General features: G+C 38.5%; 29 non-coding genes across 29 annotated transcripts; all 29 read right to left on the minus strand.

The window, feature by feature from the left end:
• Window positions 1-236: 236 nt before the first annotated feature.
• On the minus strand, window positions 237-309 carry trnaa-agc (transfer RNA alanine (anticodon AGC)). Its single transcript has one exon. It is a non-coding gene; the product is annotated as a tRNA-Ala (tRNA).
• A 322-nt stretch (window positions 310-631) lies between these two features.
• Window positions 632-704, minus strand: trnaa-agc (transfer RNA alanine (anticodon AGC)). Its single transcript has one exon. It is a non-coding gene; the product is annotated as a tRNA-Ala (tRNA).
• A 340-nt stretch (window positions 705-1,044) lies between these two features.
• Window positions 1,045-1,117, minus strand: trnaa-agc (transfer RNA alanine (anticodon AGC)). The gene has a single exon. It is a non-coding gene; the product is annotated as a tRNA-Ala (tRNA).
• Window positions 1,118-1,887: 770 nt separating this feature from the next.
• Window positions 1,888-1,960, minus strand: trnaa-agc (transfer RNA alanine (anticodon AGC)). The gene has a single exon. It is a non-coding gene; the product is annotated as a tRNA-Ala (tRNA).
• Window positions 1,961-2,282: 322 nt separating this feature from the next.
• Window positions 2,283-2,355, minus strand: trnaa-agc (transfer RNA alanine (anticodon AGC)). Its single transcript has one exon. It is a non-coding gene; the product is annotated as a tRNA-Ala (tRNA).
• Window positions 2,356-2,695: 340 nt separating this feature from the next.
• Window positions 2,696-2,768, minus strand: trnaa-agc (transfer RNA alanine (anticodon AGC)). Its single transcript has one exon. It is a non-coding gene; the product is annotated as a tRNA-Ala (tRNA).
• Window positions 2,769-3,536: 768 nt separating this feature from the next.
• trnaa-agc (transfer RNA alanine (anticodon AGC)) lies at window positions 3,537-3,609 on the minus strand. Its single transcript has one exon. It is a non-coding gene; the product is annotated as a tRNA-Ala (tRNA).
• Window positions 3,610-6,025: 2,416 nt separating this feature from the next.
• On the minus strand, window positions 6,026-6,098 carry trnaa-agc (transfer RNA alanine (anticodon AGC)). The gene has a single exon. It is a non-coding gene; the product is annotated as a tRNA-Ala (tRNA).
• A 735-nt stretch (window positions 6,099-6,833) lies between these two features.
• Window positions 6,834-6,906, minus strand: trnaa-agc (transfer RNA alanine (anticodon AGC)). The gene has a single exon. It is a non-coding gene; the product is annotated as a tRNA-Ala (tRNA).
• Window positions 6,907-7,674: 768 nt separating this feature from the next.
• trnaa-agc (transfer RNA alanine (anticodon AGC)) lies at window positions 7,675-7,747 on the minus strand. Its single transcript has one exon. It is a non-coding gene; the product is annotated as a tRNA-Ala (tRNA).
• A 735-nt stretch (window positions 7,748-8,482) lies between these two features.
• On the minus strand, window positions 8,483-8,555 carry trnaa-agc (transfer RNA alanine (anticodon AGC)). The gene has a single exon. It is a non-coding gene; the product is annotated as a tRNA-Ala (tRNA).
• Window positions 8,556-10,972: 2,417 nt separating this feature from the next.
• trnaa-agc (transfer RNA alanine (anticodon AGC)) lies at window positions 10,973-11,045 on the minus strand. The gene has a single exon. It is a non-coding gene; the product is annotated as a tRNA-Ala (tRNA).
• A 735-nt stretch (window positions 11,046-11,780) lies between these two features.
• trnaa-agc (transfer RNA alanine (anticodon AGC)) lies at window positions 11,781-11,853 on the minus strand. Its single transcript has one exon. It is a non-coding gene; the product is annotated as a tRNA-Ala (tRNA).
• Window positions 11,854-12,621: 768 nt separating this feature from the next.
• On the minus strand, window positions 12,622-12,694 carry trnaa-agc (transfer RNA alanine (anticodon AGC)). Its single transcript has one exon. It is a non-coding gene; the product is annotated as a tRNA-Ala (tRNA).
• A 1,339-nt stretch (window positions 12,695-14,033) lies between these two features.
• Window positions 14,034-14,106, minus strand: trnaa-agc (transfer RNA alanine (anticodon AGC)). The gene has a single exon. It is a non-coding gene; the product is annotated as a tRNA-Ala (tRNA).
• A 322-nt stretch (window positions 14,107-14,428) lies between these two features.
• trnaa-agc (transfer RNA alanine (anticodon AGC)) lies at window positions 14,429-14,501 on the minus strand. The gene has a single exon. It is a non-coding gene; the product is annotated as a tRNA-Ala (tRNA).
• A 1,180-nt stretch (window positions 14,502-15,681) lies between these two features.
• Window positions 15,682-15,754, minus strand: trnaa-agc (transfer RNA alanine (anticodon AGC)). Its single transcript has one exon. It is a non-coding gene; the product is annotated as a tRNA-Ala (tRNA).
• Window positions 15,755-16,076: 322 nt separating this feature from the next.
• Window positions 16,077-16,149, minus strand: trnaa-agc (transfer RNA alanine (anticodon AGC)). Its single transcript has one exon. It is a non-coding gene; the product is annotated as a tRNA-Ala (tRNA).
• A 340-nt stretch (window positions 16,150-16,489) lies between these two features.
• On the minus strand, window positions 16,490-16,562 carry trnaa-agc (transfer RNA alanine (anticodon AGC)). The gene has a single exon. It is a non-coding gene; the product is annotated as a tRNA-Ala (tRNA).
• Window positions 16,563-19,012: 2,450 nt separating this feature from the next.
• On the minus strand, window positions 19,013-19,085 carry trnaa-agc (transfer RNA alanine (anticodon AGC)). Its single transcript has one exon. It is a non-coding gene; the product is annotated as a tRNA-Ala (tRNA).
• Window positions 19,086-19,407: 322 nt separating this feature from the next.
• trnaa-agc (transfer RNA alanine (anticodon AGC)) lies at window positions 19,408-19,480 on the minus strand. Its single transcript has one exon. It is a non-coding gene; the product is annotated as a tRNA-Ala (tRNA).
• Window positions 19,481-19,820: 340 nt separating this feature from the next.
• Window positions 19,821-19,893, minus strand: trnaa-agc (transfer RNA alanine (anticodon AGC)). Its single transcript has one exon. It is a non-coding gene; the product is annotated as a tRNA-Ala (tRNA).
• Window positions 19,894-20,661: 768 nt separating this feature from the next.
• trnaa-agc (transfer RNA alanine (anticodon AGC)) lies at window positions 20,662-20,734 on the minus strand. The gene has a single exon. It is a non-coding gene; the product is annotated as a tRNA-Ala (tRNA).
• A 322-nt stretch (window positions 20,735-21,056) lies between these two features.
• On the minus strand, window positions 21,057-21,129 carry trnaa-agc (transfer RNA alanine (anticodon AGC)). Its single transcript has one exon. It is a non-coding gene; the product is annotated as a tRNA-Ala (tRNA).
• A 340-nt stretch (window positions 21,130-21,469) lies between these two features.
• On the minus strand, window positions 21,470-21,542 carry trnaa-agc (transfer RNA alanine (anticodon AGC)). Its single transcript has one exon. It is a non-coding gene; the product is annotated as a tRNA-Ala (tRNA).
• A 2,450-nt stretch (window positions 21,543-23,992) lies between these two features.
• trnaa-agc (transfer RNA alanine (anticodon AGC)) lies at window positions 23,993-24,065 on the minus strand. The gene has a single exon. It is a non-coding gene; the product is annotated as a tRNA-Ala (tRNA).
• Window positions 24,066-24,387: 322 nt separating this feature from the next.
• On the minus strand, window positions 24,388-24,460 carry trnaa-agc (transfer RNA alanine (anticodon AGC)). The gene has a single exon. It is a non-coding gene; the product is annotated as a tRNA-Ala (tRNA).
• A 340-nt stretch (window positions 24,461-24,800) lies between these two features.
• trnaa-agc (transfer RNA alanine (anticodon AGC)) lies at window positions 24,801-24,873 on the minus strand. Its single transcript has one exon. It is a non-coding gene; the product is annotated as a tRNA-Ala (tRNA).
• Window positions 24,874-25,641: 768 nt separating this feature from the next.
• Window positions 25,642-25,714, minus strand: trnaa-agc (transfer RNA alanine (anticodon AGC)). The gene has a single exon. It is a non-coding gene; the product is annotated as a tRNA-Ala (tRNA).
• Window positions 25,715-25,741: the final 27 nt, after the last annotated feature.

The raw sequence follows: 25,741 nt of genomic DNA on the forward strand, positions 1-25,741 counted from the left end.
AAAAGTACTAAAGGTAATAAAGACCTGAAAATATATTTACAGAAAAGAACATCTGTACAGGTGTACAAATGTACAAATAGTCATAGTGCAAATAGGCAGAGTGCAAAATAGCTGTTCAGTCCGGTTTGGTACAGTTCAGTTGTATATGCTGAGCACTACAGTTTAACAAGACCAGAAACAAAACAGCTTCCAGGAAAAAACAGAGGTTTATTTATAACTCTAAACACTCACTTCATTGGAGGATGCGGGCATCGATCCCGCTACCTCTCGCATGCTAAGCGAGCGCTCTACCATTTGAGCTAATCCCCCATACACCCTTTCAAGTTTTTGCAACAACACTGCAAATCTGCGCAAAAAGACTGGAAACGAAACATTTTGGTAAAACGAACAAACAACATCATTTTAATCTTATCTGCAAACATCGTTTCCTGCCTTTTTCTCCCCAGTGACATTTTGTCAGCAGTAACATTTTTAAAGTGTGTGGATTCAGGATCATTCATTAGATGTCTAAATTGGCAAAAGTGGGCAAATTGTGTTTTTATGCAGGAGAATATAAAACATTCCCTCAAGTTCTGAACAGAGGACAACTCTTTACTGTGACTTTTACTGTTGGAACTTGAACAGCTGCCTTTGGAGGATGCGGGCATCGATCCCGCTACCTCTCGCATGCTAAGCGAGCGCTCTACCATTTGAGCTAATCCCCCACACTGAAAGAAGTTAGTAGCATGAGGGTTTCACCAAGAACAATATAGTTTTCTGTTTATTTTTATTAATATTGATTTCTGTTTTCTTTTTGGAAGTGCGTTATTTTTCAGATTTGAGAAGATAGTTCTTTATTCAATGATTATTGATTTCTAGGGGGAAATGATCACAAGGATTTTCTAATGTAGTGAACTTTTGTTCATGTACTCCGTGACTTTTTCAGGGCTTATCCAATAGACCTTCCGTGTAACAGCGTCGTCGTTAAGTTTGGCGCAGGTAATAGCATAGGGGGAGATCTTAGGGCAGTTTAAGTGGTACTGAACAGACTGAAAAAGGAGCTTTTGGAGGATGCGGGCATCGATCCCGCTACCTCTCGCATGCTAAGCGAGCGCTCTACCATTTGAGCTAACCCCCCATACAATGCAAGGTTACACGTCATTCAGTGGAGAGCGGAGTGGTCCGCTTCTACTTCAGTTACTCGTTGCGAAGGAAAACAGATTCCTTCATTGGTGTTTCTCAATGTACAACCAATTGAAGTAGCAATCCTGACGATGTTCACACGTAACAAACTGCATTGAAATAGAAATAGTGCGAAATTCATGAATGCATATATTTCAGAATTGCTGAATAGCAGTGGTCCTAGAAAAGAGATCCTGAGATAATAGATTTGATAATATAGACAAAGCAACATGTGTGCATATTGCAGCTGAGAAATAGTCAATATTGCAGATATGCAGAATTGTAGGGGATCTATAAACAAGTAATGAGAGAATATAGATCAGAATCAGAATCAGAATCTCTTTATTTCACCAAGTATGTTACACATACAAGGAATTTGTCTTGGTGAGAGCAACACGGATGACAAGTAACAAAAAACACAGAACACAGTTTTAACCTAAAGGAAAATGACACTAAACATAAATAGGGTAGGGGATAAATTAAAAAAGTAAAAAGTACTAAAGGTAATAAAGACCTGAAAATATATTTACAGAAAAGAACATCTGTACAGGTGTACAAATGTACAAATAGTCATAGTGCAAATAGGCAGAGTGCAAAATAGCTGTTCAGTCCGGTTTGGTACAGTTCAGTTGTATATGCTGAGCACTACAGTTTAACAAGACCAGAAACAAAACAGCTTCCAGGAAAAAACAGAGGTTTATTTATAACTCTAAACACTCACTTCATTGGAGGATGCGGGCATCGATCCCGCTACCTCTCGCATGCTAAGCGAGCGCTCTACCATTTGAGCTAATCCCCCACACACCCTTTCAAGTTTTTGCAACAACACTGCAAATCTGCGCAAAAAGACTGGAAACGAAACATTTTGGTAAAACGAACAAACAACATCATTTTAATCTTATCTGCAAACATCGTTTCCTGCCTTTTTCTCCCCAGTGACATTTTGTCAGCAGTAACATTTTTAAAGTGTGTGGATTCAGGATCATTCATTAGATGTCTAAATTGGCAAAAGTGGGCAAATTGTGTTTTTATGCAGGAGAATATAAAACATTCCCTCAAGTTCTGAACAGAGGACAACTCTTTACTGTGATTTTTACTGTTGGAACTTGAACAGCTGCCTTTGGAGGATGCGGGCATCGATCCCGCTACCTCTCGCATGCTAAGCGAGCGCTCTACCATTTGAGCTAATCCCCCACACTGAAAGAAGTTAGTAGCATGAGGGTTTCACCAAGAACAATATAGTTTTCTGTTTATTTTTATTAATATTGATTTCTGTTTTCTTTTTGGAAGTGCGTTATTTTTCAGATTTGAGAAGATAGTTCTTTATTCAATGATTATTGATTTCTAGGGGGAAATGATCCCAAGGATTTTCTAATGTAGTGAACTTTTGTTCATGTACTCCGTGACTTTTTCAGGGCTTATCCAATAGACCTTCCGTGTAACAGCGTCGTCGTTAAGTTTGGCGCAGGTAATAGCATAGGGGGAGATCTTAGGGCAGTTTAAGTGGTACTGAACAGACTGAAAAAGGAGCTTTTGGAGGATGCGGGCATCGATCCCGCTACCTCTCGCATGCTAAGCGAGCGCTCTACCATTTGAGCTAACCCCCCATACAATGCAAGGTTACACGTCATTCAGTGGAGAGCGGAGTGGTCCGCTTCTACTTCAGTTACTCGTTGCGAAGGAAAACAGATTCCTTCATTGGTGTTTCTCAATGTACAACCAATTGAAGTAGCAATCCTGACGATGTTCACACGTAACAAACTGCATTGAAATAGAAATAGTGCGAAATTCATGAATGCATATATTTCAGAATTGCTGAATAGCAGTGGTCCTAGAAAAGAGATCCTGAGATAATAGATTTGATAATATAGACAAAGCAACATGTGTGCATATTGCAGCTGAGAAATAGTCAATATTGCAGATATGCAGAATTGTAGGGGATCTATAAACAAGTAATGAGAGAATATAGATCAGAATCAGAATCAGAATCTCTTTATTTCACCAAGTATGTTACACATACAAGGAATTTGTCTTGGTGAGAGCAACACGGATGAAAAGTAACAAAAAACACAGAACACAGTCTTAACCTAAAGGAAAATGACACTAAACATAAATAGGGTAGGGGATAAATTAAAAAAGTAAAAAGTACTAAAGGTAATAAAGACCTGAAAATATATTTACAGAAAAGAACATCTGTACAGGTGTACAAATGTACAAATAGTCATAGTGCAAATAGGCAGAGTGCAAAATAGCTGTTCAGTCTGGTTTGGTACAGTTCAGTTGTATGCTGAGCACTACAGTTTAACAAGACCAGAAACAAAACAGCTTCCAGGAAAAAACAGAGGTTTATTTATAACTCTAAACACTCACTTCATTGGAGGATGCGGGCATCGATCCCGCTACCTCTCGCATGCTAAGCGAGCGCTCTACCATTTGAGCTAATCCCCCATACACCCTTTCAAGTTTTTGCAACAACACTGCAAATCTGCGCAAAAAGACTGGAAACGAAACATTTTGGTAAAACGAACAAACAACATCATTTTAATCTTAACTGCAAACATCGTTTCCTGCCTTTTTCTCCCCAGTGACATTTTGTCAGCAGTAACATTTTTAAAGTGTGTGGATTCAGGACCATTCATTAGATGTCTAAATTGGCAAAAGTGGGCAAATTGTGTTTTTATGCAGGAGAATATAAAACATTCCCTCAAGTTCTGAACAGAGGACAACTCTTTACTGTGATTTTTACTGTTGGAACTTGAACAGCTGCCTTTGGAGGATGCGGGCATCGATCCCGCTACCTCTCGCATGCTAAGCGAGCGCTCCACCATTTGAGCTAATCCCCCACACTGAAAGAAGTTAGTAGCATGAGGGTTTCACCAAGAACAATATAGTTTTCTGTTTATTTTTATTAATATTGATTTCTGTTTTCTTTTTGGAAGTGCGTTATTTTTCAGATTTGAGAAGATAGTTCTTTATTCAATGATTATTGATTTCTAGGGGGAAATGATCACAAGGATTTTCTAATGTAGTGAACTTTTGTTCATGTACTCCGTGACTTTTTCAGGGCTTATCCAATAGACCTTCCGTGTAACAGCGTCGTCGTTAAGTTTGGCGCAGGTAATAGCATAGGGGGAGATCTTAGGGCAGTTTAAGTGGTACTGAACAGACTGAAAAAGGAGCTTTTGGAGGATGCGGGCATCGATCCCGCTACCTCTCGATGCTAAGCGAGCGCTCTACCATTTGAGCTAATCCCCCATACAATGCGAGGTTACACGTCATTCAGTGGAGAGCGGAGTGGTCCGCTTCTACTTCAGTTACTCGTTGCGAAGGAAAACAGATTCCTTCATTGGTGTTTCTCAATGTACAACCAACTGAAGTAGCAATCCTGACGATGTTCACACGTAACAAACTGCATTGAAATAGAAATAGTGCGAAATTCATGAATGCATATATTTCAGAATTGCTGAATAGCAGTGGTCCTAGAAAAGAGATCCTGAGATAATAGATTTGATAATATAGACAAAGCAACATGTGTGCATATTGCAGCTGAGAAATAGTCAATATTGCAGATATGCAGAATTGTAGGGGATCTATAAACAAGTAATGAGAGAATATAGATCAGAATCAGAATCAGAATCTCTTTATTTCACCAAGTATGTTACACATACAAGGAATTTGTCTTGGTGAGAGCAACACGGATGAAAAGTAACAAAAAACACAGAACACATTCTTAACCTAAAGGAAAATGACACTAAACATAAATAGGGTAGGGGATAAATTAAAAAAGTAAAAAGTACTAAAGGTAATAAAGACCTGAAAATATATTTACAGAAAAGAACATCTGTACAGGTGTACAAATGTACAAATAGTCATAGTGCAAATAGGCAGAGTGCAAAATAGCTGTTCAGTCCGGTTTGGTACAGTTCAGTTGTATGCTGAGCACTACAGTTTAACAAGACCAGAAACAAAACAGCTTCCAGGAAAAAACAGAGGTTTATTTATAACTCTAAACACTCACTTCATTGGAGAATGCGGGCATCGATCCTGCTACCTCTCGCATGCTAAGCGAGCGCTCTACCATTTGAGCTAATCCCCCATACAATGCAAGGTTACACGTCATTCAGTGGAGAGCGGAGTGGTTCGCTTCTACTTCAGTTACTCGTTGCGAAGGAAAACAGATTCCTTCATTGGTGTTTCTCAATGTACAACCAATTGAAGTAGCAATCCTGACGATGTTCACACGTAACAAACTGCATTGAAATAGAAATAGTGCGAAATTCATGAATGCATATATTTCAGAATTGCTGAATAGCAGTGGTCCTAGAAAAGAGATCCTGAGATAATAGATTTGATAATATAGACAAAGCAACATGTGTGCATATTGCAGCTGAGAAATAGTCAATATTGCAGATATGCAGAATTGTAGGGGATCTATAAACAAGTAATGAGAGAATATAGATCAGAATCAGAATCAGAATCTCTTTATTTCACCAAGTATGTTACACATACAAGGAATTTGTCTTGGTGAGAGCAACACGGATGAAAAGTAACAAAAAACACAGAACACAGTCTTAACCTAAAGGAAAATGACACTAAACATAAATAGGGTAGGGGATAAATTAAAAAAGTAAAAAGTACTAAAGGTAATAAAGACCTGAAAATATATTTACAGAAGAGAACATCTGTACAGGTGTACAAATGTACAAATAGTCATAGTGCAAATAGGCAGAGTGCAAAATAGCTGTTCAGTCCGGTTTGGTACAGTTCAGTTGTATGCTGAGCACTACAGTTTAACAAGACCAGAAACAAAACAGCTTCCAGGAAAAAACAGAGGTTTATTTATAACTCTAAACACTCACCTCATTGGAGGATGCGGGCATCGATCCCGCTACCTCTCGCATGCTAAGCGAGCGCTCTACCATTTGAGCTAATCCCCCATACACCCTTTCTAGTTTTTGCAACAACACTGCAAATCTGCGCAAAAAGACTGGAAACGAAACATTTTGGTAAAACGAACAAACAACATCATTTTAATCTTATCTGCAAACATCGTTTCCTGCCTTTTTCTCCCCAGTGACATTTTGTCAGCAGTAACATTTTTAAAGTGTGTGGATTCAGGACCATTCATTAGATGTCTAAATTGGCAAAAGTGGGCAAATTGTGTTTTTATGCAGGAGAATATAAAACATTCCCTCAAGTTCTGAACAGAGGACAACTCTTTACTGTGATTTTTACTGTTGGAACTTGAACAGCTGCCTTTGGAGGATTCGGGCATCGATCCCGCTACCTCTCGCATGCTAAGCGAGCGCTCTACCATTTGAGCTAATCCCCCACACTGAAAGAAGTTAGTAGCATGAGGGTTTCACCAAGAACAATATAGTTTTCTGTTTATTTTTATTAATATTGATTTCTGTTTTCTTTTTGGAAGTGCGTTATTTTTCAGATTTGAGAAGATAGTTCTTTATTCAATGATTATTGATTTCTAGGGGGAAATGATCACAAGGATTTTCTAATGTAGTGAACTTTTGTTCATGTACTCCGTGACTTTTTCAGGGCTTATCCAATAGACCTTCCGTGTAACAGCGTCGTCGTTAAGTTTGGCGCAGGTAATAGCATAGGGGGAGATCTTACGGCAGTTTAAGTGGTACTGAACAGACTGAAAAAGGAGCTTTTGGAGGATGCGGGCATCGATCCCGCTACCTCTCGCATGCTAAGCGAGCGCTCTACCATTTGAGCTAATCCCCCATACAATGCGAGGTTACACGTCATTCAGTGGAGAGCGGAGTGGTCCGCTTCTACTTCAGTTACACGTTGCGAAGGAAAACAGATTCCTTCATTGGTGTTTCTCAATGTACAACCAATTGAAGTAGCAATCCTGACGATGTTCACACGTAACAAACTGCATTGAAATAGAAATAGTGCGAAATTCATGAATGCATATATTTCAGAATTGCTGAATAGCAGTGGTCCTAGAAAAGAGATCCTGAGATAATAGATTTGATAATATAGACAAAGCAACATGTTTGCATATTGCAGCTGAGAAATAGTCAATATTGCAGATATGCAGAATTGTAGGGGATCTATAAACAAGTAATGAGAGAATATAGATCAGAATCAGAATCAGAATCTCTTTATTTCACCAAGTATGTTACACATACAAGGAATTTGTCTTGGTGAGAGCAACACGGATGAAAAGTAACAAAAAACACAGAACACAGTCTTAACCTAAAGGAAAATGACACTAAACATAAATAGGGTAGGGGATAAATTAAAAAAGTAAAAAGTACTAAAGGTAATAAAGACCTGAAAATATATTTACAGAAAAGAACATCTGTACAGGTGTACAAATGTACAAATAGTCATAGTGCAAATAGGCAGAGTGCAAAATAGCTGTTCAGTCCGGTTTGGTACAGTTCAGTTGTATGCTGAGCACTACAGTTTAACAAGACCAGAAACAAAACAGCTTCCAGGAAAAAACAGAGGTTTATTTATAACTCTAAACACTCACTTCATTGGAGGATGCGGGCATCGATCCCGCTACCTCTCGCATGCTAAGCGAGCGCTCTACCATTTGAGCTAATCCCCCATACACCCTTTCTAGTTTTTGCAACAACACTGCAAATCTGCGCAAAAAGACTGGAAACGAAACATTTTGGTAAAACGAATAAACAACATCATTTTAATCTTATCTGCAAACATCGTTTCCTGCCTTTTTCTCCCCAGTGACATTTTGTCAGCAGTAACATTTTTAAAGTGTGTGGATTCAGGACCATTCATTAGATGTCTAAATTGGCAAAAGTGGGCAAATTGTGTTTTTATGCAGGAGAATATAAAACATTCCCTCAAGTTCTGAACAGAGGACAACTCTTTACTGTGATTTTTACTGTTGGAACTTGAACAGCTGCCTTTGGAGGATGCCGGCATCGATCCCGCTACCTCTCGCATGCTAAGCGAGCGCTCTACCATTTGAGCTAATCCCCCACACTGAAAGAAGTTAGTAGCATGAGGGTTTCACCAAGAACAATATAGTTTTCTGTTTATTTTTATTAATATTGATTTCTGTTTTCTTTTTGGAAGTGCGTTATTTTTCAGATTTGAGAAGATAGTTCTTTATTCAATGATTATTGATTTCTAGGGGGAAATGATCACAAGGATTTTCTAATGTAGTGAACTTTTGTTCATGTACTCCGTGACTTTTTCAGGGCTTATCCAATAGACCTTCCGTGTAACAGCGTCGTCGTTAAGTTTAGCGCAGGTAATAGCATAGGGGGAGATCTTAGGGCAGTTTAAGTGGTACTGAACAGACTGAAAAAGGAGCTTTTGGAGGATGCGGGCATCGATCCCGCTACCTCTCGCATGCTAAGCGAGCGCTCTACCATTTGAGCTAATCCCCCATACAATGCAAGGTTACACGTCATTCAGTGGAGAGCGGAGTGGTCCGCTTCTACTTCAGTTACTCGTTGCGAAGGAAAACAGATTCCTTCATTGGTGTTTCTCAATGTACAACCAATTGAAGTAGCAATCCTGACGATGTTCACACGTAACAAACTGCATTGAAATAGAAATAGTGCGAAATTCATGAATGCATATATTTCAGAATTGCTGAATAGCAGTGGTCCTAGAAAAGAGATCCTGAGATAATAGATTTGATAATATAGACAAAGCAACATGTGTGCATATTGCAGCTGAGAAATAGTCAATATTGCAGATATGCAGAATTGTAGGGGATCTATAAACAAGTAATGAGAGAATATAGATCAGAATCAGAATCAGAATCTCTTTATTTCACCAAGTATGTTACACATACAAGGAATTTGTCTTGGTGAGAGCAACACGGATGAAAAGTAACAAAAAACACAGAACACAGTCTTAACCTAAAGGAAAATGACACTAAACATAAATAGGGTAGGGGATAAATTAAAAAAGTAAAAAGTACTAAAGGTAATAAAGACCTGAAAATATATTTACAGAAGAGAACATCTGTACAGGTGTACAAATGTACAAATAGTCATAGTGCAAATAGGCAGAGTGCAAAATAGCTGTTCAGTCCGGTTTGGTACAGTTCAGTTGTATGCTGAGCACTACAGTTTAACAAGACCAGAAACAAAACAGCTTCCAGGAAAAAACAGAGGTTTATTTATAACTCTAAACACTCACCTCATTGGAGGATGCTGGCATCGATCCCGCTACCTCTCGCATGCTAAGCGAGCGCTCTACCATTTGAGCTAATCCCCCATACACCCTTTCTAGTTTTTGCAACAACACTGCAAATCTGCGCAAAAAGACTGGAAACGAAACATTCTGGTAAAACGAACAAACAACATCATTTTAATCTTATCTGCAAACATCGTTTCCTGCCTTTTTCTCCCCAGTGACATTTTGTCAGCAGTAACATTTTTAAAGTGTGTGGATTCAGGACCATTCATTAGATGTCTAAATTGGCAAAAGTGGGCAAATTGTGTTTTTATGCAGGAGAATATAAAACATTCCCTCAAGTTCTGAACAGAGGACAACTCTTTACTGTGATTTTTACTGTTGGAACTTGAACAGCTGCCTTTGGAGGATTCGGGCATCGATCCCGCTACCTCTCGCATGCTAAGCGAGCGCTCTACCATTTGAGCTAATCCCCCACACTGAAAGAAGTTAGTAGCATGAGGGTTTCACCAAGAACAATATAGTTTTCTGTTTATTTTTATTAATATTGATTTCTGTTTTCTTTTTGGAAGTGCGTTATTTTTCAGATTTGAGAAGATAGTTCTTTATTCAATGATTATTGATTTCTAGGGGGAAATGATCACAAGGATTTTCTAATGTAGTGAACTTTTGTTCATGTACTCCGTGACTTTTTCAGGGCTTATCCAATAGACCTTCCGTGTAACAGCGTCGTCGTTAAGTTTGGCGCAGGTAATAGCATAGGGGGAGATCTTAGGGCAGTTTAAGTGGTACTGAACAGACTGAAAAAGGAGCTTTTGGAGGATGCGGGCATTTATCCCGCTACCTCTCGCATGCTAAGCGAGCGCTCTACCATTTGAGCTAATCCCCCATACAATGCAAGGTTACACGTCATTCAGTGGAGAGCGGAGTGGTCCGCTTCTACTTCAGTTACTCGTTGCGAAGGAAAACAGATTCCTTCATTGGTGTTTCTCAATGTACAACCAATTGAAGTAGCAATCCTGACGATGTTCACACGTAACAAACTGCATTGAAATAGAAATAGTGCGAAATTCATGAATGCATATATTTCAGAATTGCTGAATAGCAGTGGTCCTAGAAAAGAGATCCTGAGATAATAGATTTGATAATATAGACAAAGCAACATGTGTGCATATTGCAGCTGAGAAATAGTCAATATTGCAGATATGCAGAATTGTAGGGGATCTATAAACAAGTAATGAGAGAATATAGATCAGAATCAGAATCAGAATCTCTTTATTTCACCAAGTATGTTACACATACAAGGAATTTGTCTTGGTGAGAGCAACACGGATGAAAAGTAACAAAAAAAACAGAACACAGTCTTAACCTAAAGGAAAATGACACTAAACATAAATAGGGTAGGGGATAAATTAAAAAAGTAAAAAGTACTAAAGGTAATAAAGACCTGAAAATATATTTACAGAAAAGAACATCTGTACATGTGTACAAATGTACAAATAGTCATAGTGCAAATAGGCAGAGTGCAAAATAGCTGTTCAGTCCGGTTTGGTACAGTTCAGTTGTATGCTGAGCACTACAGTTTAACAAGACCAGAAACAAAACAGCTTCCAGGAAAAAACAGAGGTTTATTTATAACTCTAAACACTCACCTCATTGGAGGATGCGGGCATCGATCCCGCTACCTCTCGCATGCTAAGCGAGCGCTCTACCATTTGAGCTAATCCCCCATACACCCTTTCTAGTTTTTGCAACAACACTGCAAATCTGCGCAAAAAGACTGGAAACGAAACATTTTGGTAAAACGAATAAACAACATCATTTTAATCTTATCTGCAAACATCGTTTCCTGCCTTTTTCTCCCCAGTGACATTTTGTCAGCAGTAACATTTTTAAAGTGTGTGGATTCAGGACCATTCATTAGATGTCTAAATTGGCAAAAGTGGGCAAATTGTGTTTTTATGCAGGAGAATATAAAACATTCCCTCAAGTTCTGAACAGAGGACAACTCTTTACTGTGATTTTTACTGTTGGAACTTGAACAGCTGCCTTTGGAGGATGCCGGCATCGATCCCGCTACCTCTCGCATTCTAAGCGAGCGCTCTACCATTTGAGCTAATCCCCCACACTGAAAGAAGTTAGTAGCATGAGGGTTTCACCAAGAACAATATAGTTTTCTGTTTATTTTTATTAATATTGATTTCTGTTTTCTTTTTGGAAGTGCGTTATTTTTCAGATTTGAGAAGATAGTTCTTTATTCAATGATTATTGATTTCTAGGGGGAAATGATCACAAGGATTTTCTAATGTAGTGAACTTTTGTTCATGTACTCCGTGACTTTTTCAGGGCTTATCCAATAGACCTTCCGTGTAACAGCGTCGTCGTTAAGTTTAGCGCAGGTAATAGCATAGGGGGAGATCTTAGGGCAGTTTAAGTGGTACTGAACAGACTGAAAAAGGAGCTTTTGGAGGATGCGGGCATCGATCCCGCTACCTCTCGCATGCTAAGCGAGCGCTCTACCATTTGAGCTAATCCCCCATACAATGCAAGGTTACACGTCATTCAGTGGAGAGCGGCGTGGTCCGCTTCTACTTCAGTTACTCGTTGCGAAGGAAAACAGATTCCTTCATTGGTGTTTCTCAATGTACAACCAATTGAAGTAGCAATCCTGACGATGTTCACACGTAACAAACTGCATTGAAATAGAAATAGTGCGAAATTCATGAATGCATATATTTCAGAATTGCTGAATAGCAGTGGTCCTAGAAAAGAGATCCTGAGATAATAGATTTGATAATATAGACAAAGCAACATGTGTGCATATTGCAGCTGAGAAATAGTCAATATTGCAGATATGCAGAATTGTAGGGGATCTATAAACAAGTAATGAGAGAATATAGATCAGAATCAGAATCAGAATCTCTTTATTTCACCAAGTATGTTACACATACAAGGAATTTGTCTTGGTGAGAGCAACACGGATGAAAAGTAACAAAAAACACAGAACACAGTCTTAACCTAAAGGAAAATGACACTAAACATAAATAGGGTAGGGGATAAATTAAAAAAGTAAAAAGTACTAAAGGTAATAAAGACCTGAAAATATATTTACAGAAAAGAACATCTGTACAGGTGTACAAATGTACAAATAGTCATAGTGCAAATAGGCAGAGTGCAAAATAGCTGTTCAGTCCGGTTTGGTACAGTTCAGTTGTATGCTGAGCACTACAGTTTAACAAGACCAGAAACAAAACAGCTTCCAGGAAAAAACAGAGGTTTATTTATAACTCAAAACACTCACTTCATTGGAGGATGCGGGCATCGATCCCGCTACCTCTCGCATGCTAAGCGAGCGCTCTACCATTTGAGCTAATCCCCCATACACCCTTTCAAGTTTTTGCAACAACACTGCAAATCTGCGCAAAAAGACTGGAAACGAAACATTTTGGTAAAACGAACAAACAACATCATTTTAATCTTATCTGCAAACATCGTTTCCTGCCTTTTTCTCCCCAGTGACATTTTGTCAGCAGTAACATTTTTAAAGTGTGTGGATTCAGGATCATTTCACCAAGAACAATATAGTTTTCTGTTTATTTTTATTAATATTGATTTCTGTTTTCTTTTTGGAAGTGCGTTATTTTTCAGATTTGAGAAGATAGTTCTTTATTCAATGATTATTGATTTCTAGGGGGAAATGATCCCAAGGATTTTCTAATGTAGTGAACTTTTGTTCATGTACTCCGTGACTTTTTCAGGGCTTATCCAATAGACCTTCCGTGTAACAGCGTCGTCGTTAAGTTTGGCGCAGGTAATAGCATAGGGGGAGATCTTAGGGCAGTTTAAGTGGTACTGAACAGACTGAAAAAGGAGCTTTTGGAGGATGCGGGCATCGATCCCGGTACCTCTCGCATGCTAAGCGAGCGCTCTACCATTTGAGCTAACCCCCCATACAATGCAAGGTTACACGTCATTCAGTGGAGAGCGGAGTGGTCCGCTTCTACTTCAGTTACTCGTTGCGAAGGAAAACAGATTCCTTCATTGGTGTTTCTCAATGTACAACCAATTGAAGTAGCAATCCTGACGATGTTCACACGTAACAAACTGCATTGAAATAGAAATAGTGCGAAATTCATGAATGCATATATTTCAGAATTGCTGAATAGCAGTGGTCCTAGAAAAGAGATCCTGAGATAATAGATTTGATAATATAGACAAAGCAACATGTGTGCATATTGCAGCTGAGAAATAGTCAATATTGCAGATATGCAGAATTGTAGGGGATCTATAAACAAGTAATGAGAGAATATAGATCAGAATCAGAATCAGAATCTCTTTATTTCACCAAGTATGTTACACATACAAGGAATTTGTCTTGGTGAGAGCAACACGGATGAAAAGTAACAAAAAACACAGAACACAGTCTTAACCTAAAGGAAAATGACACTAAACATAAATAGGGTAGGGGATAAATTAAAAAAGTAAAAAGTACTAAAGGTAATAAAGACCTGAAAATATATTTACAGAAAAGAACATCTGTACAGGTGTACAAATGTACAAATAGTCATAGTGCAAATAGGCAGAGTGCAAAATAGCTGTTCAGTCCGGTTTGGTACAGTTCAGTTGTATGCTGAGCACTACAGTTTAACAAGACCAGAAACAAAACAGCTTCCAGGAAAAAACAGAGGTTTATTTATAACTCTAAACACTCACTTCATTGGAGGATGCGGGCATCGATCCCGCTACCTCTCGCATGCTAAGCGAGCGCTCTACCATTTGAGCTAATCCCCCATACACCCTTTCAAGTTTTTGCAACAACACTGCAAATCTGCGCAAAAAGACTGGAAACGAAACATTTTGGTAAAACGAACAAACAACATCATTTTAATCTTAACTGCAAACATCGTTTCCTGCCTTTTTCTCCCCAGTGACATTTTGTCAGCAGTAACATTTTTAAAGTGTGTGGATTCAGGACCATTCGTTAGATGTCTAAATTGGCAAAAGTGGGCAAATTGTGTTTTTATGCAGGAGAATATAAAACATTCCCTCAAGTTCTGAACAGAGGACAACTCTTTACTGTGATTTTTACTGTTGGAACTTGAACAGCTGCCTTTGGAGGATGCGGGCATCGATCCCGCTACCTCTCGCATGCTAAGCGAGCGCTCTACCATTTGAGCTAATCCCCCACACTGAAAGAAGTTAGTAGCATGAGGGTTTCACCAAGAACAATATAGTTTTCTGTTTATTTTTATTAATATTGATTTCTGTTTTCTTTTTGGAAGTGCGTTATTTTTCAGATTTGAGAAGATAGTTCTTTATTCAATGATTATTGATTTCTAGGGGGAAATGATCACAAGGATTTTCTAATGTAGTGAACTTTTGTTCATGTACTCCGTGACTTTTTCAGGGCTTATCCAATAGACCTTCCGTGTAACAGCGTCGTCGTTAAGTTTGGCGCAGGTAATAGCATAGGGGGAGATCTTAGGGCAGTTTAAGTGGTACTGAACAGACTGAAAAAGGAGCTTTTGGAGGATGCGGGCATCGATCCCGCTACCTCTCGATGCTAAGCGAGCGCTCTACCATTTGAGCTAATCCCCCATACAATGAGAGGTTACACGTCATTCAGTGGAGAGCGGAGTGGTCCGCTTCTACTTCAGTTACTCGTTGCGAAGGAAAACAGATTCCTTCATTGGTGTTTCTCAATGTACAACCAACTGAAGTAGCAATCCTGACGATGTTCACACGTAACAAACTGCATTGAAATAGAAATAGTGCGAAATTCATGAATGCATATATTTCAGAATTGCTGAATAGCAGTGGTCCTAGAAAAGAGATCCTGAGATAATAGATTTGATAATATAGACAAAGCAACATGTGTGCATATTGCAGATGAGAAATAGTCAATATTGCAGATATGCAGAATTGTAGGGGATCTATAAACAAGTAATGAGAGAATATAGATCAGAATCAGAATCAGAATCTCTTTATTTCACCAAGTATGTTACACATACAAGGAATTTGTCTTGGTGAGAGCAACACGGATGAAAAGTAACAAAAAACACAGAACACATTCTTAACCTAAAGGAAAATGACACTAAACATAAATAGGGTAGGGGATAAATTAAAAAAGTAAAAAGTACTAAAGGTAATAAAGACCTGAAAATATATTTACAGAAAAGAACATCTGTACAGGTGTACAAATGTACAAATAGTCATAGTGCAAATAGGCAGAGTGCAAAATAGCTGTTCAGTCCGGTTTGGTACAGTTCAGTTGTATGCTGAGCACTACAGTTTAACAAGACCAGAAACAAAACAGCTTCCAGGAAAAAACAGAGGTTTATTTATAACTCTAAACACTCACTTCATTGGAGAATGCGGGCATCGATCCCGCTACCTCTCGCATGCTAAGCGAGCGCTCTACCATTTGAGCTAATCCCCCATACACCCTTTCAAGTTTTTGCAACAACACTGCAAATCTGCGCAAAAAGACTGGAAACGAAACATTTTGGTAAAACGAACAAACAACATCATTTTAATCTTATCTGCAAACATCGTTTCCTGCCTTTTTCTCCCCAGTGACATTTTGTCAGCAGTAACATTTTTAAAGTGTGTGGATTCAGGACCATTCATTAGATGTCTAAATTGGCAAAAGTGGGCAAATTGTGTTTTTATGCAGGAGAATATAAAACATTCCCTCAAGTTCTGAACAGAGGACAACTCTTTACTGTGATTTTTACTGTTGGAACTTGAACAGCTGCCTTTGGAGGATGCGGGCATCGATCCCGCTACCTCTCGCATGCTAAGCGAGCGCTCTACCATTTGAGCTAATCCCCCACACTGAAAGAAGTTAGTAGCATGAGGGTTTCACCAAGAACAATATAGTTTTCTGTTTATTTTTATTAATATTGATTTCTGTTTTCTTTTTGGAAGTGCGTTATTTTTCAGATTTGAGAAGATAGTTCTTTATTCAATGATTATTGATTTCTAGGGGGAAATGATCCCAAGGATTTTCTAATGTAGTGAACTTTTGTTCATGTACTCCGTGACTTTTTCAGGGCTTATCCAATAGACCTTCCGTGTAACAGCGTCGTCGTTAAGTTTGGCGCAGGTAATAGCATAGGGGGAGATCTTAGGGCAGTTTAAGTGGTACTGAACAGACTGAAAAAGGAGCTTTTGGAGGATGCGGGCATCGATCCCGCTACCTCTCGCATGCTAAGCGAGCGCTCTACCATTTGAGCTAATCCCCCATACAATGCGAGGTTACACGTCATTCAGTGGAGAGCGGAGTGGTCCGCTTCTACTTCAGTTACTCGTTGCGAAGGAAAACAGATTCCTTCATTGGTGTTTCTCAATGTACAACCAATTGAAGTAGCAATCCTGACGATGTTCACACGTAACAAACTGCATTGAAATAGAAATAGTGCGAAATTCATGAATGCATATATTTCAGAATTGCTGAATAGCAGTGGTCCTAGAAAAGAGATCCTGAGATAATAGATTTGATAATATAGACAAAGCAACATGTGTGCATATTGCAGCTGAGAAATAGTCAATATTGCAGATATGCAGAATTGTAGGGGATCTATAAACAAGTAATGAGAGAATATAGATCAGAATCAGAATCAGAATCTCTTTATTTCACCAAGTATGTTACACATACAAGGAATTTGTCTTGGTGAGAGCAACACGGATGAAAAGTAACAAAAAACACAGAACACATTCTTAACCTAAAGGAAAATGACACTAAACATAAATAGGGTAGGGGATAAATTAAAAAAGTAAAAAGTACTAAAGGTAATAAAGACCTGAAAATATATTTACAGAAAAGAACATCTGTACAGGTGTACAAATGTACAAATAGTCATAGTGCAAAGAGGCAGAGTGCAAAATAGCTGTTCAGTCCGGTTTGGTACAGTTCAGTTGTATGCTGAGCACTACAGTTTAACAAGACCAGAAACAAAACAGCTTCAAGGAAAAAACAGAGGTTTATTTATAACTCTAAACACTCACTTCATTGGAGAATGCGGGCATCGATCCTGCTACCTCTCGCATGCTAAGCGAGCGCTCTACCATTTGAGCTAATCCCCCATACAATGCGAGGTTACACGTCATTCAGTGGAGAGCGGAGTGGTCCGCTTCTACTTCAGTTACTCGTTGCGAAGGAAAACAGATTCCTTCATTGGTGTTTCTCAATGTACAACCAATTGAAGTAGCAATCCTGACGATGTTCACACGTAACAAACTGCATTGAAATAGAAATAGTGCGAAATTCATGAATGCATATATTTCAGAATTGCTGAATAGCAGTGGTCCTAGAAAAGAGATCCTGAGATAATAGATTTGATAATATAGACAAAGCAACATGTGTGCATATTGCAGCTGAGAAATAGTCAATATTGCAGATATGCAGAATTGTAGGGGATCTATAAACAAGTAATGAGAGAATATAGATCAGAATCAGAATCAGAATCTCTTTATTTCACCAAGTATGTTACACATACAAGGAATTTGTCTTGGTGAGAGCAACACGGATGAAAAGTAACAAAAAACACAGAACACATTCTTAACCTAAAGGAAAATGACACTAAACATAAATAGGGTAGGGGATAAATTAAAAAAGTAAAAAGTACTAAAGGTAATAAAGACCTGAAAATATATTTACAGAAAAGAACATCTGTACAGGTGTACAAATGTACAAATAGTCATAGTGCAAATAGGCAGAGTGCAAAATAGCTGTTCAGTCCGGTTTGGTACAGTTCAGTTGTATGCTGAGCACTACAGTTTAACAAGACCAGAAACAAAACAGCTTCCAGGAAAAAACAGAGGTTTATTTATAACTCTAAACACTCACTTCATTGGAGAATGCGGGCATCGATCCTGCTACCTCTCGCATGCTAAGCGAGCGCTCTACCATTTGAGCTAATCCCCCATACAATGCAAGGTTACACGTCATTCAGTGGAGAGCGGAGTGGTTCGCTTCTACTTCAGTTACTCGTTGCGAAGGAAAACAGATTCCTTCATTGGTGTTTCTCAATGTACAACCAATTGAAGTAGCAATCCTGACGATGTTCACACGTAACAAACTGCATTGAAATAGAAATAGTGCGAAATTCATGAATGCATATATTTCAGAATTGCTGAATAGCAGTGGTCCTAGAAAAGAGATCCTGAGATAATAGATTTGATAATATAGACAAAGCAACATGTGTGCATATTGCAGCTGAGAAATAGTCAATATTGCAGATATGCAGAATTGTAGGGGATCTATAAACAAGTAATGAGAGAATATAGATCAGAATCAGAATAAGAATCTCTTTATTTCACCAAGTATGTTACACATACAAGGAATTTGTCTTGGTGAGAGCAACACGGATGAAAAGTAACAAAAAACACAGAACACAGTCTTAACCTAAAGGAAAATGACACTAAACATAAATAGGGTAGGGGATAAATTAAAAAAGTAAAAAGTACTAAAGGTAATAAAGACCTGAAAATATATTTACAGAAAAGAACATCTGTACAGGTGTACAAATGTACAAATAGTCATAGTGCAAATAGGCAGAGTGCAAAATAGCTGTTCAGTCCGGTTTGGTACAGTTCAGTTGTATGCTGAGCACTACAGTTTAACAAGACCAGAAACAAAACAGCTTCCAGGAAAAAACAGAGGTTTATTTATAACTCTAAACACTCACCTCATTGGAGGATGCGGGCATCGATCCCGCTACCTCTCGCATGCTAAGCGAGCGCTCTACCATTTGAGCTAATCCCCCATACACCCTTTCTAGTTTTTGCAACAACACTGCAAATCTGCGCAAAAAGACTGGAAACGAAACATTTTGGTAAAACGAACAAACAACATCATTTTAATCTTATCTGCAAACATCGTTTCCTGCCTTTTTCTCCCCAGTGACATTTTGTCAGCAGTAACATTTTTAAAGTGTGTGGATTCAGGACCATTCATTAGATGTCTAAATTGGCAAAAGTGGGCAAATTGTGTTTTTATGCAGGAGAATATAAAACATTCACTCAAGTTCTGAACAGAGGACAACTCTTTACTGTGATTTTTACTGTTGGAACTTGAACAGCTGCCTTTGGAGGATGCGGGCATCGATCCCGCTACCTCTCGCATGCTAAGCGAGCGCTCTACCATTTGAGCTAATCCCCCACACTGAAAGAAGTTAGTAGCATGAGGGTTTCACCAAGAACAATATAGTTTTCTGTTTATTTTTATTAATATTGATTTCTGTTTTCTTTTTGGAAGTGCGTTATTTTTCAGATTTGAGAAGATAGTTCTTTATTCAATGATTATTGATTTCTAGGGGGAAATGATCACAAGGATTTTCTAATGTAGTGAACTTTTGTTCATGTACTCCGTGACTTTTTCAGGGCTTATCCAATAGACCTTCCGTGTAACAGCGTCGTCGTTAAGTTTGGCGCAGGTAATAGCATAGGGGGAGATCTTAGGGCAGTTTAAGTGGTACTGAACAGACTGAAAAAGGAGCTTTTGGAGGATGCGGGCATCGATCCCGCTACCTCTCGCATGCTAAGCGAGCGCTCTACCATTTGAGCTAATCCCCCATACAATGCGAGGTTACACGTCATTCAGTGGAGAGCGGAGTGGTCCGCTTCTACTTCAGTTACTCGTTGCGAAGGAAAACAGATTCCTTCATTGGTGTTTCTCAATGTACAACCAACTGAAGTAGCAATCCTGACGATGTTCACACGTAACAAACTGCATTGAAATAGAAATAGTGCGAAATTCATGAATGCATATATTTCAGAATTGCTGAATAGCAGTGGTCCTAGAAAAGAGATCCTGAGATAATAGATTTGATAATATAGACAAAGCAACATGTGTGCATATTGCAGATGAGAAATAGTCAATATTGCAGATATGCAGAATTGTAGGGGATCTATAAACAAGTAATGAGAGAATATAGATCAGAATCAGAATCAGAATCTCTTTATTTCACCAAGTATGTTACACATACAAGGAATTTGTCTTGGTGAGAGCAACACGGATGAAAAGTAACAAAAAACACAGAACACATTCTTAACCTAAAGGAAAATGACACTAAACATAAATAGGGTAGGGGATAAATTAAAAAAGTAAAAAGTACTAAAGGTAATAAAGACCTGAAAATATATTTACAGAAAAGAACATCTGTACAGGTGTACAAATGTACAAATAGTCATAGTGCAAATAGGCAGAGTGCAAAATAGCTGTTCAGTCCGGTTTGGTACAGTTCAGTTGTATGCTGAGCACTACAGTTTAACAAGACCAGAAACAAAACAGCTTCCAGGAAAAAACAGAGGTTTATTTATAACTCTAAACACTCACTTCATTGGAGAATGCGGGCATCGATCCCGCTACCTCTCGCATGCTAAGCGAGCGCTCTACCATTTGAGCTAATCCCCCATACACCCTTTCAAGTTTTTGCAACAACACTGCAAATCTGCGCAAAAAGACTGGAAACGAAACATTTTGGTAAAACGAACAAACAACATCATTTTAATCTTATCTGCAAACATCGTTTCCTGCCTTTTTCTCCCCAGTGACATTTTGTCAGCAGTAACATTTTTAAAGTGTGTGGATTCAGGACCATTCATTAGATGTCTAAATTGGCAAAAGTGGGCAAATTGTGTTTTTATGCAGGAGAATATAAAACATTCCCTCAAGTTCTGAACAGAGGACAACTCTTTACTGTGATTTTTACTGTTGGAACTTGAACAGCTGCCTTTGGAGGATGCGGGCATCGATCCCGCTACCTCTCGCATGCTAAGCGAGCGCTCTACCATTTGAGCTAATCCCCCACACTGAAAGAAGTTAGTAGCATGAGGGTTTCACCAAGAACAATATAGTTTTCTGTTTATTTTTATTAATATTGATTTCTGTTTTCTTTTTGGAAGTGCGTTATTTTTCAGATTTGAGAAGATAGTTCTTTATTCAATGATTATTGATTTCTAGGGGGAAATGATCCCAAGGATTTTCTAATGTAGTGAACTTTTGTTCATGTACTCCGTGACTTTTTCAGGGCTTATCCAATAGACCTTCCGTGTAACAGCGTCGTCGTTAAGTTTGGCGCAGGTAATAGCATAGGGGGAGATCTTAGGGCAGTTTAAGTGGTACTGAACAGACTGAAAAAGGAGCTTTTGGAGGATGCGGGCATCGATCCCGCTACCTCTCGCATGCTAAGCGAGCGCTCTACCATTTGAGCTAATCCCCCATACAATGCGAGGTTACACGTCATTCAGTGGAGAGCGGAGTGGTCCGCTTCTACTTCAGTTACTCGTTGCGAAGGAAAACAGATTCCTTCATTGGTGTTTCTCAATGTACAACCAATTGAAGTAGCAATCCTGACGATGTTCACACGTAACAAACTGCATTGAAATAGAAATAGTGCGAAATTCATGAATGCATATATTTCAGAATTGCTGAATAGCAGTGGTCCTAGAAAAGAGATCCTGAGATAATAGATTTGATAATATAGACAAAGCAACATGTGTGCATATTGCAGCTGAGAAATAGTCAATATTGCAGATATGCAGAATTGTAGGGGATCTATAAACAAGTAATGAGAGAATATAGATCAGAATCAGAATCAGAATCTCTTTATTTCACCAAGTATGTTACACATACAAGGAATTTGTCTTGGTGAGAGCAACACGGATGAAAAGTAACAAAAAACACAGAACACATTCTTAACCTAAAGGAAAATGACACTAAACATAAATAGGGTAGGGGATAAATTAAAAAAGTAAAAAGTACTAAAGGTAATAAAGACCTGAAAATATATTTACAGAAAAGAACATCTGTACAGGTGTACAAATGTACAAATAGTCATAGTGCAAAGAGGCAGAGTGCAAAATAGCTGTTCAGTCCGGTTTGGTACAGTTCAGTTGTATGCTGAGCACTACAGTTTAACAAGACCAGAAACAAAACAGCTTCAAGGAAAAAACAGAGGTTTATTTATAACTCTAAACACTCACTTCATTGGAGAATGCGGGCATCGATCCTGCTACCTCTCGCATGCTAAGCGAGCGCTCTACCATTTGAGCTAATCCCCCATACAATGCGAGGTTACACGTCATTCAGTGGAGAGCGGAGTGGTCCGCTTCTACTTCAGTTACTCGTTGCGAAGGAAAACAGATTCCTTCATTGGTGTTTCTCAATGTACAACCAATTGAAGTAGCAATCCTGACGATGTTCACACGTAACAAACTGCATTGAAATAGAAATAGTGCGAAATTCATGAATGCATATATTTCAGAATTGCTGAATAGCAGTGGTCCTAGAAAAGAGATCCTGAGATAATAGATTTGATAATATAGACAAAGCAACATGTGTGCATATTGCAGCTGAGAAATAGTCAATATTGCAGATATGCAGAATTGTAGGGGATCTATAAACAAGTAATGAGAGAATATAGATCAGAATCAGAATCAGAATCTCTTTATTTCACCAAGTATGTTACACATACAAGGAATTTGTCTTGGTGAGAGCAACACGGATGAAAAGTAACAAAAAACACAGAACACATTCTTAACCTAAAGGAAAATGACACTAAACATAAATAGGGTAGGGGATAAATTAAAAAAGTAAAAAGTACTAAAGGTAATAAAGACCTGAAAATATATTTACAGAAAAGAACATCTGTACAGGTGTACAAATGTACAAATAGTCATAGTGCAAATAGGCAGAGTGCAAAATAGCTGTTCAGTCCGGTTTGGTACAGTTCAGTTGTATGCTGAGCACTACAGTTTAACAAGACCAGAAACAAAACAGCTTCCAGGAAAAAACAGAGGTTTATTTATAACTCTAAACACTCACTTCATTGGAGAATGCGGGCATCGATCCTGCTACCTCTCGCATGCTAAGCGAGCGCTCTACCATTTGAGCTAATCCCCCATACAATGCAAGGTTACACGTCATTCAGTGGAGAGCGGAGTGGTTCGCTTCTACTTCAGTTACTCGTTGCGAAGGAAAACAGATTCCTTCATTGGTGTTTCTCAATGTACAACCAATTGAAGTAGCAATCCTGACGATGTTCACACGTAACAAACTGCATTGAAATAGAAATAGTGCGAAATTCATGAATGCATATATTTCAGAATTGCTGAATAGCAGTGGTCCTAGAAAAGAGATCCTGAGATAATAGATTTGATAATATAGACAAAGCAACATGTGTGCATATTGCAGCTGAGAAATAGTCAATATTGCAGATATGCAGAATTGTAGGGGATCTATAAACAAGTAATGAGAGAATATAGATCAGAATCAGAATAAGAATCTCTTTATTTCACCAAGTATGTTACACATACAAGGAATTTGTCTTGGTGAGAGCAACACGGATGAAAAGTAACAAAAAACACAGAACACAGTCTTAACCTAAAGGAAAATGACACTAAACATAAATAGGGTAGGGGATAAATTAAAAAAGTAAAAAGTACTAAAGGTAATAAAGACCTGAAAATATATTTACAGAAAAGAACATCTGTACAGGTGTACAAATGTACAAATAGTCATAGTGCAAATAGGCAGAGTGCAAAATAGCTGTTCAGTCCGGTTTGGTACAGTTCAGTTGTATGCTGAGCACTACAGTTTAACAAGACCAGAAACAAAACAGCTTCCAGGAAAAAACAGAGGTTTATTTATAACTCTAAACACTCACCTCATTGGAGGATGCGGGCATCGATCCCGCTACCTCTCGCATGCTAAGCGAGCGCTCTACCATTTGAGCTAATCCCCCATACACCCTTTCTAGTTTTTGCAACAACACTGCAAATCTGCGCAAAAAGACTGGAAACGAAACATTTTGGTAAAACGAACAAACAACATCATTTTAATCTTATCTGCAAACATCGTTTCCTGCCTTTTTCTCCCCAGTGACATTTTGTCAGCAGTAACATTTTTAAAGTGTGTGGATTCAGGACCATTCATTAGATGTCTAAATTGGCAAAAGTGGGCAAATTGTGTTTTTATGCAGGAGAATATAAAACATTCCCTCAAGTTCTGAACAGAGGACAACTCTTTACTGTGATTTTTACTGTTGGAACTTGAACAGCTGCCTTTGGAGGATGCGGGCATCGATCCCGCTACCTCTCGCATGCTAAGCGAGCGCTCTACCATTTGAGCTAATCCCCCACACTGAAAGAAGTTAGTAGCATGAGGGTTTCACCAAGAACAATATAGTTTTCTGTTTATTTTTATTAATATTGATTTCTGTTTTCTTTTTGGAAGTGCGTTATTTTTCAGATTTGAGAAGATAGTTCTTTATTCAATGATTATTGATTTCTAGGGGGAAATGATCACAAGGATTTTCTAATGTAGTGAACTTTTGTTCATGTACTCCGTGACTTTTTCAGGGCTTATCCAATAGACCTTCCGTGTAACAGCGTCGTCGTTAAGTTTGGCGCAGGTAATAGCATAGGGGGAGATCTTAGGGCAGTTTAAGTGGTACTGAACAGACTGAAAAAGGAGCTTTTGGAGGATGCGGGCATCGATCCCGCTACCTCTCGCATGCTAAGCGAGCGCTCTACCATTTGAGCTAATCCCCCATACAATGCGAGGTTACACGTCATTCAGTGGAGAGCGGAGTGGTCCGCTTCTACTTCAGTTACTCGTTGCGAAGGAAAACAGATTCCTTCATTGGTGTTTCTCAATGTACAACCAATTGAAGTAGCAATCCTGACGATGTTCACACGTAACAAACTGCATTGAAATAGAAATAGTGCGAAATTCATGAATGCATATATTTCAGAATTGCTGAATAGCAGTGGTCCTAGAAAAGAGATCCTGAGATAATAGATTTGATAATATAGACAAAGCAACATGTTTGCATATTGCAGCTGAGAAATAGTCAATATTGCAGATATGCAGAATTGTAGGGGATCTATAAACAAGTAATGAGAGAATATAGATCAGAATCAGAATCAGAATCTCTTTATTTCACCAAGTATGTTACACATACAAGGAATTTGTCTTGGTGAGAGCAACACGGATGAAAAGTAACAAAAAACACAGAACACAGTCTTAACCTAAAGGAAAATGACACTAAACATAAATAGGGTAGGGGATAAATTAAAAAAGTAAAAAGTACTAAAGGTAATAAAGACCTGAAAATATATTTACAGAAAAGAACATCTGTACAGGTGTACAAATGTACAAATAGTCATAGTGCAAATAGGCAGAGTGCAAAATAGCTGTTCAGTCCGGTTTGGTACAGTTCAGTTGTATGCTGAGCACTACAGTTTAACAAGACCAGAAACAAAACAGCTTCCAGGAAAAAACAGAGGTTTATTTATAACTCTAAACACTCACTTCATTGGAGGATGCGGGCATCGATCCCGCTACCTCTCGCATGCTAAGCGAGCGCTCTACCATTTGAGCTAATCCCCCATACACCCTTTCTAGTTTTTGCAACAA

The sequence above is a fragment of the Salminus brasiliensis genome, chromosome 18 (assembly GCF_030463535.1).
Source record: "Salminus brasiliensis chromosome 18, fSalBra1.hap2, whole genome shotgun sequence".
NCBI classification, from domain to species: Eukaryota; Metazoa; Chordata; class Actinopteri; order Characiformes; family Bryconidae; genus Salminus; species Salminus brasiliensis.